The following is a 14,514-nucleotide window of genomic DNA, read 5'->3' as shown; positions in this document are numbered from 1 at the left end:
GTCGACATCCACGCTCTCACCATTAGTTTATTATTATTATTAATTATTAATTATAAATTTATTTATTTACTTACTTGTGATTGTGCGGATCATTTTTTCTTACTAAATTATTTTTTTAAATTTATTTTTAAAAAAACTCCCGAATAATTTCGAGGGATTTTTTTTAGTGCTGGTGGATTTGTGCTGTTTTTTTTTTTTTAATTATTTATTTATTGGTTTATTATTATTATTTTTTAAAAAATATTTATGAACGTGATTTGTGTAAGGATTGGTGAAGTGTCATTGATTTTTAATTAATTAATTTTATTTATTTAATTAATTAATTAATTAATTAATTGAATTTTGTCATTTTGTTTGGAACGAAAATTCTACCTGGATGGTGATTATAACTTTTATGGAAAAACGATCATGGATTTAAGGTAATTTTTGTGGATTATTGTGATTTATGTGAATGAAAATTAAATCAGCTGACATTTAAAAATTTTTTTAAGAATTTTATGGCTATTAAAAAATTATAAGTGAAAATTTTTATGCCATTAAAGTTGCCAGTCACTTGACAATTTTTTTTATTTTATTTAACAAAAAAATTTGTTCCAAAAAATTATTTTTAAAAAATTGCATTTTTTATTTTTCAAAATTTCTACATGTCAATTTTTTTTTTAATTTATTTGTTATAAAATTTTTAAACTTATTAAACATGTGCTAAATTATTTTTCATAAAATTTTTTATTGAAAAAATTATTACAAAATAATGAAAAAAAATTTTAGTTTGTAAAAAACTTTGAAAACTGTAAGTGCAATTTTTTATAAAATTTTTTTTAGTCCTAATTTAACAATTGAAAAAAAATAAAAAAATTAAAACATGTCGGCTAATTTTAGTGTTACTATATGTGATGAAATTTTGAAAAAAATTGTGAAAAATTAGTGCTAATTTTAGCAGACAAATTTTTTTTAATTGTGACCAAAAAAAAATTCAAATTGTAGGAATTTTGAAAAAAAATTTTTAAAATATTCAAAAAAATTGACAGCTGTTTTAAGTGTCATAAATTTTTTTTTTACAAATTTTTTATTAAATTTTGAAGTAGTTTCATCTCGTAATTTCGATCCTATAATTTTTTTTTACAATCTAAAAATTTTTAGATTTTTGGAATGACAAAATATAAAATTATGAAAATTGTACTGAAAAAAAAAATTCTTTTTTTTTTTAAAAAACTAAAGTTTGAAATTTTTAAAAAATTTTGATATTAAGGACCGAAAATTAAGTAGTTTTCTAAAGAAAAATTTTCCATGCTTTCAATCCCACATTATGGAAATTTAATAAAATTGTATTAGCATGCAGCCATATAACCTGTAAATAAAAATTTTGAGCGTCAAAATTAGAAAGTAAACCTCAAAATACTCCGCTTTCTTTGTGAGGAATTATAATTATAAATTCTAGGACAATTGCTCACTAATTTTGTATTATTTATAACCTATACGTAAAAAACACATCAGAAAACTAATTTTAACACTTAATAACCTTCACATTTAATTACAAAGTCAATTACTCATCTTCTAGTGTTATTTCTAATTTTTTATCAATATTCATAATTCTCACTATTAATTTTTAACTTCCCGCTAAGAAAATTGAAAATTTTAAAAAATCGGGAAGTTATTGGTTTTACCCCGTTTTTCGAAAATCGAGTTTTCATCAGATCTCGACGTTTTGAGGTCCTAGAAAGCTTTCCTGACTATTCCCGCGAGGGTGTCACTATGTCTGTATGTATGTATGTGTGTGTGTGGGTGTGTGTAAGTATGTAAACCTCTTATAACTTTTGAACGGTTGAACCGATTTCATAGCGGTTGGTGCCATTCGAAAGGGCTTTGCCAAACTTAGATTTCCTGTTAATTTGAACCGATTCGGACCGATAGATTTTGAGAAATTTGGAGAAATCTAAAAAAAAGTAGGAAAAAAAATTTTTTCTGAAGTGGTTTTTTTGGGATAACTTTTAAACGGCTCAACCGATCGATTCCAAAAACTAATCAGCTCTCAACCTTGAAAAACCACGTCGATCGCCGCCAATCCGGTCAAAATCGGTTGATTCGTTCGAGAGATATCGTGAACGAAAGAAAACCGAAAAAAGTGTTTTTGCAGAGTTACTCCGAAATTTCTAGTTTGACCAATTGAAACTTAGAAATTATTTATAAGGCTTAAAAAACTACGTAGAATGCCGCCAACCGCGTAAAAATCGGTACATTCATTCAAAAGTTATTGCGGTATGAACATTCAAAAAATTGTGTTCTATGAAACTTCTATCAGACTTTTGAGCTCAAAGAGCTCAAAAGCATAGAAAAGGTATCTTTTTGAGCTCGGAGAGCTTAAAACAACACACAGATTGTACTTTTGAGCTCGAAGAGCTCAAAAAAGCGGCCAGGTATTAACGGAATTAGCGGAAAGTTGCAGGGATGGCCTTTAGGGTCAACCGTTTTCCTAATTTTTTTTTTAATTTTCAACGTTTGAAAATTTTTAAAGTTTTGCAAAACGTTTGAAGTTCTTATTGAAAATAATTTTACAATATTTTAGAATTTTTTTATTGATAGCATAGAATATCATTAAATTCAAATTGAGTCGAGAAAAATTCTTAAACCAAGAAAATAATTTTGAAGAGTTTTATTGTCTTAGATCAAGACAAATAATTCTTGAATTAAGTAAAATTTAATTAAACCAAGACAAATTTCTTCAAAATTAATTCAAGTTAATTTTTTTTTCTGCATACTTTTAGAGTGTTCATAAAATTAATAAATGTAAGAGAAATTGTACATTCAATAGTAAAAATTGTAGCTTATTTATGAGCTATAACATGCATTCTACAAGATTGTGATCCAATGAGTTATGCAGAAGTTTTTTAATAACAATGCCATAAAAGTAATTATTTACAAAAAATTTTTTTTCAATATTAAAGCTGTAGAAAAAATTATTTAATACAAAATTAAAATAATTTAAATTGAAGGTAATTTTGTGAGATTTAAGATAGAATTTGCCAGAATTTAGTTATTTATTATAATTTTTAAATTATTTATTAAAAAATTTAGTTCATTTTTTAACTTGATCAAAATTTCAATTTTTAAAGTAAATTTTTTTTTTTTAAATAATTTTTTAAATTAAAAATAAAATTGAATTATTCAAATGAATTAAAATTAAATTAAAAATAATTTTTAATTAAAAAAAAATTATTTAAAACTTTTTTTTTCTTCCGACAGTAAATAAATTTTACACAGTTTTTTTTTGCCGCAAATCTAAAAATATTAAAAAAATTTATCTTTATGCTAATTATCTACTGAGAAATTGAAATTATTGAAAAAAATTCAAATTTCATGATAGTGAATAATTATACTATAATTATAAAAAATGATTAACTCTGCATTAATAAACCGAATTGATAAAAAAAGAATTTATAAATTAAATAAATAATTATTATGACTAATAATTGATAGCCGGTTAAATTTTGGACATATAAGCGCGTGAGGTCCAATAAATTCCAATTAGAGGGGAAATATAACGTTTGAACTTTATATGTATAAATATAATAAATATAGCTTGAGAAATATATAACATAGCTAACCTTATACCTTCTAGCTAACCGGGCGATGCACAATATAGCAATATCGAGCATAAACATAAGATCGTGATGTAGAGTCTCAGGTTTAAATATAACTTATATTAGGAGTGAGTCTGTATCTGGATAATGCTACAGATATCTCCATAAAATATATATCGAGGATCCTCAATATATAATATACTAGCATGAGGTTCTTTAGTACAAATGGTAACTGGTTAATGGTAACCGGCAACTGGTGGTTGTATCAACTGTACGCTTTATCGTATACATACTTATAAAGTCTAAAAAATGAAACCGATATTATGAAAATAAGAATAAGGAAAAGGAAAAATCCTTAGAAACAATTGGAGGGCAAGCTAAGAGGTGGTCGCATTTCATATACACAAACTCGTAACTTGGCATCGGCTTTCTTTTGAGTATTTCGCTTGTTCATACCAAGCCTTTAAGGTTTTACATATTACATACACTTGAGATATATGTATATGTATATGCTGATCCTTATGCATTTATTGTTTTTTTTTTTTGTTAATTTATTCCCGAGATTTACTGCGGTTTTATAACTCAAGGGTAGGCTACAATTAAAAATAATACAAGTGGGTTTTAATTTAAGGATTTTACTGGGTGCAAGCAAAAAATTAATCAATTAATGTTATATATTGAATTATTATTTTTTAATTATACAATTTTGGAGTTTTAGATTTGAATTTGATTTTTTATCGGTAAGGTTATCAATTTTTTCGTAGCTTTAATCCTTTAGCAAGAATTTTAGGTCAAAGTTAGAGAATGTTTTGAAAATTAAAACTCAAATTTAAGGGATAAATATTTGAAATATGGAAAAATTATAGGGGAAATTCCATAGTGACTGGTGGGACATTTTCTTGCCTACAAAATTGAATTTTTATGATTTTTTGCCAAAATTTTAATTATAAATTTATCATACTAGAAAATGAAGCGCGCTTCGCGCGCTTCTGTCCATTTGGTTATTGTAGACAGTTTACTTAATCAATATACTTACAAATTTTATTCAGTAACAGCCGAGACCAGTGATTGCAGTTTCAATCGGCTTAGCGAAACAAATGGAAGTTTTGAAAAAACGATTTTAGACATAATAGATAATTTAATAAACTATTTCACCACAAAGCGTTTTTTTCAAAAATTTCATTCGTTTCGTAAAACCAATCGAAACTGCAATTGCTCTGCTGTTGGGAGTGCGACAGAGATAGTTCCGTTGAACTCCGTGAGAACAAAGCGAGAAAAATATGGTCTCGCCTGTTAATATTTAACCCTTGTCATAGTAACCGTTGCTATGGTAATCGTTGCCATGATAATTGTTGCCAAAATGGTTACCATATCAACGAAAAACGACAACAATCGAAAACGTTCTATCAACTTTTTAATAAAGTATAGGGCATTCCATAGTGACTGATAGGACATTTGACTTTGGAATTTCATCAATTATATATAATTATGTGACTAAAACTTATACTATAGTAAAATTTATCTTATAATATAGAAGAATAACTAATTAACAAGATCCTTTTGTCAAAAACCTCCATTACTTTTTAAGTTTCTCGTAATAATCATTTGACTGAGAGCGACTGGTGGGACTAAGAAAAATCCTTCTCTCTTACCTTGGTATACTTAAAGCCCAATTTCAGTACGACCACTAAACTTTTTAAAAATACTTCCCTCGAAAATACAAAATTTATCTTACAAACATGCAATATTATGAAGAATTAGACTGATTACCTACGTAGAAACAATTAAAAAAATTTGTTTTTATTTTGACTGGTGGGACAGGCATTTGTGACTGGTGGGACAAGTACAAAATTTGTACATCAAGTTGTTTATTAAAAAGACTTTTATATTATTTCAACCTTAGAAACATTATTGTTTATATATTTAACTGTAAATTATTTAGGATAATTTAAAAAAACTAATTAAAAAACACGAATAAAGGATTTAGCTTGCTGAAAACACGATCTTGATAAACTTAGGTGTTAATTAATTATGAACATGAAAAAATTGTTCTTAAAACTATATTATTAAATATGTTAGTTAATAACAAACATAAAATAAATTTGTTGTTAAAACAATTAAAACAACATTTGGCCCGAATACAAGTTAGTACGGCTGAAAAGTTACTAGAAGAGAAAAATCGATTTTCTTATTGATTAAAAAAAATTTTCTTTACAAAGTAAAATAAAGAATTTTAAGAATAAATTAGGACTAAATTAGAATGAATCAGAGAAATTTTTAAATTTTAGTTATTTTTCCATTTCGCAAGGATTGCCTCTATAGTAAAATTTATCTTGTAATATAGAAGAATAACTAATTAACAACATCCCTTTGTCAAAAACCTCCATTACTTTTTAAATTTCTCGTAATTATCATTTGACTGAGAGTGACTGGTGGGACTAAGAAAAATCCTTCTCTCTTACCTTAGTATACTTAAAGTCCAATTTCAGTACGACCACTAAACTTTTTAAAAATACTTCCCTCGAAAATACAAAATTTATCCTACAAACATGCAATATTATGAAGAATTAGACTGATTACCTACGTAGAAACAATTAAAAAAATTTGTTTTTATTGTGACTGGTGGGACAGGCTTTTGTGACTGGTGGGACAAGTACAAAATTTGTACATCAAGTTGTTTATTAAAAAGACTTTTATATTATTTCAACCTTAGAAACATTATTGTTTATATATTTAACTATAAATTATTGAGGATAATTAAAAAACACAAATAAAGGATTTAGCTTGCTGAAAACACGATCTTGATAAACTTAGGTGTTAATTAATAATGAACATGAAAAAATTGTTCTTAAAACTATATTAATAAATATGTTAGTTAATAACAAACATAAAATGAATTTGTTGTTCAAACTATTAAAACAACATTTGGCCCGAATACTAGTTAGTACGGCTGAAAAGTTACTAGAAGAGAAAAATCGATTTTCTTATTGATTGAAAAAAATTTTCTTTACAAAGTAAAATATAGAATTTTAAGAATAAATTAGAATGAATTAGAGAAATTTTTTAATTTTAGTCATTTTCCCTTTCTGCATTAAATGCCCCCTATGCACATTTTTTATTGAACTTTAAATTTTGGCTAAACGGTTAGATATCAAAAATTTAATAAGAAGAAAATTTCAATTGGATTAGATAAGATTATCCAAAATTTTAATTTTAAATCTTTGAACTCTTACTAAAGGATTAGCGATAGGAAAAGAATTTTTAGTAAAAAATTTAATACCCTCCAATTTCTTTGTACTGTACCCTGGATATTTATATTTAACCCTAAATCAGAATTTAAAGGGGGAACAGGCATAATTTGAATTGATGAGCAAAATCGGTTGTTTTGAGTACACGCGAGTGGAAAATAAAGAGTTCTTTGTCAAAAAATAAAATAAGAATGTTCAGTGGGTCCCTACTGGGAAATCTAGCGAGAAATTGTGAAACCGTAGGGCGATAGGGTAAACAACTTCGGGGGGTATAACGAAACAAAACCCTGAAAACTAAACCCCATGAATTTAGATTTTATAATACCAAGTGTGTGAATACAAGAGGCGCGTCCTTTTTTGCGTCTAATTTCCATGAATTTCGACAGATGACTCGAACATGAGTGATATGGAGTATCAACAACATATGACACTTTATATACATGGGAAAATTTTTTAATTCTTAAAAAAAATATAATTATTGGGCGCCACTTACTTTGTTTTGAAAATAATTAATACATTAAAAAAAGCCGCGTAAAAAATCGAGTTAAAGTAAAGAAGAGCAGGCGTTTATTAGATTAACCGCGAGCGATTTAAGGTTTTGCTTAAAGATAAAAATCTTGGAGATAAAACGCAATAAATAAAATAAAAGAGATAAATATGAGGCAAAAAGTAAAGGGGATAAAAAATTTTATAAGTCAGAAGTTGATTTAAAGTGGTAAATAATTCTGGTAGCCGGCGTTGTAAATTTACAGATTTTTTTAATCTGGGTAAACGCGCCGGTATATTATATAGTACTACAGCTATTTTTATTATTATTATGTACTTTTCAATTCTTTTGAATCGCTTATTCTTTAGAATAACATTTTTTAATAATAAGAAGATTCTTTTATATTTATTTCTGCTATATTAGTCAAATGGTTAGAGATATTGAAAAATTGATAAGGATCTTATCGATAGAAAATTTAATTTTCTACAAAAAAAGGTATAATTTTTTCTTATCTTTAATATTGAACTTCTAATTTTAATTTCAAATTTTTATAATTAAATATTTAAATTATCCTATCGATTAAAAATTGATCGTAAGAAACCTTTTTTGTAGAAAATTTAATTTTCTTTCGAAATGGGAAAATGACTATAATTTAAAAATTTCTCTAATTAATTCTAATTTAGTCCTCATTAATTATAAAAAATCTATATTTTACTAATTTGTAGAGAAAGTTTTTTTTAATCAATAAGAAAATCGATTTTTCTCTCCTAGTAACTTTTCAGCTGTACTAACTTGTATTCGGGCCAAATGTTGTTTTAATAGTTTTAACAACAAATTCATTTTATGTTTGTTATTAACTAACATATTTATTAATATAGTTTTAAGAACAATTTTTTCATGTTCATTATTAATTAACACCTAAGTTTATCAAGATCGTGTTTTCAGCAAGCTAAATCCTTTATTTGTGTTTTTTAATTAGTTTTTTTTAATTATCCTCAATAATTTATAGTTAAATATATAAACAATAATGTTTCTAAGGTTTAAATAATATAAGTCTTTTTAATAAACAACTAGATGTAGACATTTTGTCTTTGTCCCACCAGTCACAATAAAAACAAATTTATTTAATTGTTTCTACGTAGGTAATCAGTCTAATTCTTCATAATATTGAATGTTTGTAGGATAAATTTTGTATTTTCGAGGGAAGTATTTTTTAAAAGTTTAGTGGTCGAACTGAAATTGGACTTTAAGTATACCAAGGTAAGAGAGAAGGATTTTTCTTAGTCCCATCAGTCACTCTCAGTCAAATGATAATTACGAGAAACTTAAAAAGTAATGGAGGTTTTTGACAAAGGGATGTTGTTAATTAGTTATTCTTCTATATTACATGATAAATTTTACTATAGAGGCAATCCTTGCGAAATGGAAAAATAACTAAAATTTTAAAATTTCTCTAATTCATTCTAATTTAGTCCTAATTTATTCTTAAAATTCTATATTTTACTTTGTAAAGAAAATTTTTTTTAATCAATAAGAAAATCGATTTTTCTCTTCTAGTAACTTTTCAGCCGTACTAACTTGTATCCGGGCCAAATGTTGTTTTAATAGTTTTAACAACAAATTCATTTTATGTTTGTTATTAACTAACATATTTATTAATATAGTTTTAAGAACAATTTTTTCATGTTCGTTATTAATTAACACCTAAGTTTATCAAGATCGTGTTTTCAGCATGCTAAATCCTTTATTTGTGTTTTTTAATTATCCTAAATAATTTATAGTTAAATATATAAACAATAATGTTTCTAAGGTTGAAATAATATAAGTCTTTTTAATAAACAACTTGATGTAGACATTTTGTACTTGTCCCACCAGTCCCAATAAAAACAAATTTTTTTAATTGTTTCTACGTAGGTAATCAGTTTAATTTTTCATAATATTGCATGTTAGTAGGATAAATTTTGTATTTTCGAGGGAAGTATTTTTTAAAAGTTTAGTGGTCGAACTGAAATTGGACTTTAAGTATACCAAGGTAAGAGAGAAGGATTTTTCTTAGTCCCATCAGTCACTCTCAGTCAAATGATAATTACGAGAAACTTAAAAAGTAATGGAGGTTTTTGACAAAGGGATCTTGTTAATTAGTTATTCTTCTATATTACAAGATAAATTTTACTATAGAGGCAATCCTTGCAAAATGGAAAAATAACTAAAATTTTAAAATTTCTCTAATTCATTCTAATTTAGTCCTAATTTATTATTAAAATTCTATATTTTACTTTGTAAATAAAATTTTTTTTAATCAATAAGAAAATCGATTTTTCTCTTCTAGTAACTTTTCAGCCGTACTGACTTGTATTTGGGCCAAATTTTGTTTTAATTGTTTTAACAACAAATTCATTTTATGTTTGTTATTAACTAACATATTTATTAATATAGTTTTAAGAACAATTTTTTCATGTTCATTATTAATTAACACCTAAGTTTATCAAGATCGTGTTTTCAGCAAGCTAAATCCTTTATTTGTGTTTTTTAATTAGTTTTTTTAAATTATCCTAAATAATTTATAGTTATATATATAAACAATAATGTTTCTAAGGTTGAAATATTATAAAAGTCTTTTTAATAAAAAACTAGATGTAGACATTTTGTACTTGTCCCACCAGTCACAAATGCCTGTCCCACCAGTCACAATAAAAACAAATTTTTTTAATTGTTTCTACGTAGGTAATCAGTCTAATTCTTCATTATATTTAATGTTTGTTGGATAAATTTTGTATTTTCGAGGGAAGTATTTTTTAAAAGTTTAGTGGTCGTACTGAAATTGGGCTTTAAGTATACTAAGGTAAGAGAGAAGGATTTTTCTTAGTCCCACCAGTCACTCTCAGTCAAATGATAATTACGAGAAACTTAAAAAGTAATGGAGGTTTTTGACAAAGGGATCTTGTTAATTAGTTATTCTTCTATATTATTAGATAAATTTTACTATAGTATAAGTTTTAGTTACATAATTATATATAATTGATGGAATTCCAGAGTCAAATGTCCTATCAGTCACTATGGAATGCCCTATACTTTATTAAGAAGTTGATGTGCCGTTTTCGATTGTTATCGTTTTTCGTTGATATGGTAACCATTTTGGCAACGATTACCATAGCAACGGTTAAATATTAATGAATAAAATTTGTAGGTATATTGATCAATTAAATTGTCTATAATAACCAATTTGACAGAAGCGCGCGAAGCGCGCTTCATTTTCTCGTATGATAAATTTATAATTAAAATTTTGGCAAAAAATCATAAAAATCCAATTTTGTAGACAAAAAAGTTGTCTACAAAAAAGGTCTTTTGAACTTTTGGAAATACTAAAAATTTAACGAAGAAAAACTTTTTTCTCGGCGCAAAAAATGTTTACCGTTTTTCTCAATTTGTTTTTTCTATCTCGGTCCTTGTTGCTCTCATCTCACATGTGAGCTTAAAGACGTACTCATACCCACGTAAAGTTATCCGGTTAAGACCAAATACGTCTGAAAAACAAAACTAAAAAATATAAATAACCTGAATATCAGTATAAGTATAAGGGAGATAGAACTAAACGATGAAACGTATAAATATAAAGAATAAGAAGGGAATAGAATTTTAAAAATGATATTTCAAAAAAACGGGCGTAAGAGAGTAGAGAATAAAGTGAACTCTGATGTACGACTGTACAAGTTGCTCGTCGAGCGTGAAAAAAATCCCATAAACCAGTAAAAAACCATTTGGAAGTAAAAGAGGGTCTACACAAGAAAGAACCAAATAATAAGATAAAAAGAAACAGATCTATATATATATATGTATGTATATATCGGTGTATCCATGGAATTCCTCTTATGACGCGTGATTTTTTCTGGGTTTTTATCCTCCTCTACCTCATCTTTATCCCTCTATTATATTTCCTTTTTAAACAGACCAACTCATTTACACTTTTCATTTCATTTTTTTTATTACGTACTTAAAATTTTTTTATTTAATTTCTGGATAGGAGTCAAGAAAGCTATTGATGATGGGAAAGTGTGAGAAATATTTTAATGTAACATATGTTAAACACTTGTATTATTTTATTTTTACCACATATTTTATAAATTATTTACATTCAGTATTTGAATTTCGCGGGGCTAATTACAATATTAATTATATCAATTATTTTTAATAGGAGAATATGAATTTAAGGTTATTAAATTTTTATGAGGGCTTTTAATTGTATGGTTATTAAAATTTTATTTCAGGAAATTAAAGAGTCGGAAATATTAATTGCGCTTTTTTTTTCGGGCCCATCGAGGCGGAGAGTTTTATTTGCGGGAAGCTGTAATTTTTTTTTCTATCAATGTAAATTAAATGTTTCAAATTAATACTTAACTTTACAATACTTGAGAATTTTTTTTAATATATATCTTGATTAAAGGAAATTTGATATTGCAGATTTTGATTCAAAAGTTTCAAATAATTAAAAGTTTAATTATATTTCAATGGTATAAGAATTTTTATTGTGAAATTTTTGTATCCTCTTGATCTGAAAGATATTTAATTAATTAGAATATTTTATTAGAAGTTAGTTTTTGGTTTTTCCGCTAGATGGCTACGCCCTCTCACTATTAGAAAAATTTTATCAGAGTATATATAAGCGTAGAATTTTCTTTCATCAGTAAAATATTTTATTGAAGGACTACTTAGCTATTAAACAACAAAATATTGTATTTAAAGAAAATTTTTATAGAAAAAAAAGATATATTGGGTGAAGAACAATATTCTTAGAGAAAATTTTGAGGAAGAAAATCTTGATTTAAGAAAATTTGATATTGAAGATTTTGATTCAAAAGTTTCAAATAATTCAGTAAAGCTTTATTATTTTTCAATAAATATTTTTATTTTTCCATTTAAACATAAAATATTTCGGACTAAGAAATAAAATCTCTCTTACACAAGAGCAATATTTAACTAACTCCAAAACAAAATAATTAAACTCTCGAAGATATTCTTGGCTTTAGACAATCCGACAGCAGCGCCGCCTCAAAATGCCCAAAAAATGACACATTACTAATATATCAACAGATTGAGCGTGAGTTCGCTTACGCTGTGATTGCTAAGTGGTAGCACTCTTTCTTTCGTGCTTGGTCCGATCAGGGTTCGAGTCCGGTCTCGGGCGTATTTTATATTATTTTAAGTTTCTCAAAAAATAAATATTCTCCAGTCTCAAACATTGATGTTGTTGAGTCAACTATTTACTTCTCAAGCTTAGATAATAAATTCTTAAATTTCCAAGTCCTTAACGTTTCAATAAAAATGTTGGCTTAATTTAAAAATAAATTCTCCAATCAAAAGTTATTTTCTTAATTCAACTTTTTAAATCCTATTAATTAAAAAAAATTTCTTGAATTTAGAAAATTCAAAAGTGCACGACTCATAATGCTCATTTAATTATAAAATAATAAAATAAAATTTTTATATCGCAGAACTCTTTAATGCTTCTCATCATGAATTGTGCAAGATAATATATCACAAGTATATAATAATTAAAATGAATATTAATAAAATTTCCGACCGGAATATATTATATAAAAAATTTGTTATTATTGTAATATAACCGTACTAAAAATTTCTATAAATTCCATCACTTAAACTTCAAAATAAATAAATAAAATTACTATAAAAACAATACCGTTAAATATTTTACTTTAATTAATTAATAATTAAATTATAACGACGTTCTGTCGCAGCCTTGCCTACATTCCGATCCAATATCTAATTTTTTTTTGTTTTATTCTTTCTTTACAAACAAAACTTACAAAAGTACTTTTCTTTTTACAAAATAATAATAATAAAATGTGAACTTATTTTCAATTTACAATAAAAAAAGAGGCAGTACACTTACACCCACGCAAACTTGCACGCCAGGATTAATAGAAATATAGCAAGCGATTAGAATTTTTCTTGTTTCTCAGCAAAGTAGAATAGTAGCGAAGTAATAGAGTATCCTTAAGTACTGCAAAATCTAAGGAGGCTAAAATCAAGTAAAGTCAGATTCGCTGACACTCTATTGAGCAGACAGAGAAGGAAGACGGAGTGTCTAATGGTGAAAGATTAGAAATTATTATTACCGGGTTGGGGATCCGAGTGTAAGCTAGTAAACTCGTTTTAAATGCATCAACATATAGGTATATATGTGTAAGAGAGAAAGAGTGTCTGATGTGTGTTACACATGTGTGTCGGACGACGGATACTGGAATGCCGTGTGGTAATAACTTGAGATAGACAAAGGATTTTACTTACAAGAGAGAGAGGAGACGGTTTATTTAGTTGAGACGTAAACGCGTGCTCCAGGTATCCGGAATGGGTGTGTTTACACGTAGGCTGTTCCTGGTTCTGTTCCAGCTCTGTCGCTTTACTTTGGATACTATTGTGTTGTTGATAGTTGTTGGTTGTTGCTGCTATTGACAGTGGCTAATTATTTTAGAATCGGAACCTTTGACCTTAGATTGGTCTGATAGTGATTTAACAAATCAACTTGCTTTTGGGGTGGTAGAAAAAATTATAGTAAAATAAAATTTTTAAGCTTATAAAAATTACCGGACTAGTAAAATCAAAGAAAATTTTAATGCAGCACGTAGAATTATTATTGGACGTATCAATGGAAAATTATAAGTTTTATAGGTTCTATATTATTGAAAAACTAGATTTTGATATTATTGAATGTTTAATTAATTTTGTTTGATTTAATTTATGTTTTTCGGTTATTTCACTTGAAAAAATATATGGAATATTAGCTAATAGTAAAAAAAAATTCCGAATGTCATTAAAGTACATTTTTACAAATAATATTTAACTAATTGGATAAAATTAAATTACAATGATTATTGTGTAAAAGTGTTGTTAGAATAAACTGTAATTAAGGAACAACTGATCACCAAAATGTGTAATTTTTTATACAGCTGATAAGTTTGAGAGCGATTGCAGCGCCGCCTCAAAGGAAGGTGGATAATACCAACACGGAGAAATTTCTACTAAAAAGTCCGGTTAATTTTTTAGTAGTCCTGTAAAAACATTTTATTACTGTAATTTTTAATATTAAATTGATAATTATTAATCTTAATTTTTCGTTTATTATTTTCATCCTTAAAACTACCTTAAAAATCAATGGTACTTACATTTTGTACATTGTACTGTA

General features: G+C 26.3%; 1 protein-coding gene across 2 annotated transcripts in view; it reads left to right on the top strand.

Annotated features, from left to right (window-relative positions):
• Positions 1 to 213: 213 nt before the first annotated feature.
• The window catches only part of LOC123269917, a 115,343-nt gene continuing 101,042 nt past the window's right edge, over positions 214 to 14,514 (top strand). Inside the window, exon 1 of one of the 2 annotated variants that reach the window (XM_044735840.1) lies at positions 214 to 419. The gene's annotated coding sequence lies outside the window, so the exon portion shown is untranslated. The remainder of the gene's footprint in view (positions 420 to 14,514) is intronic. The other variant, XM_044735839.1, reaches the window with a different exon arrangement.

This window comes from Cotesia glomerata, linkage group LG7 (assembly GCF_020080835.1).
Source record: "Cotesia glomerata isolate CgM1 linkage group LG7, MPM_Cglom_v2.3, whole genome shotgun sequence".
NCBI classification, from domain to species: Eukaryota; Metazoa; Arthropoda; class Insecta; order Hymenoptera; family Braconidae; genus Cotesia; species Cotesia glomerata.
This window is presented reverse-complemented; position numbering and strand designations above follow the sequence as displayed.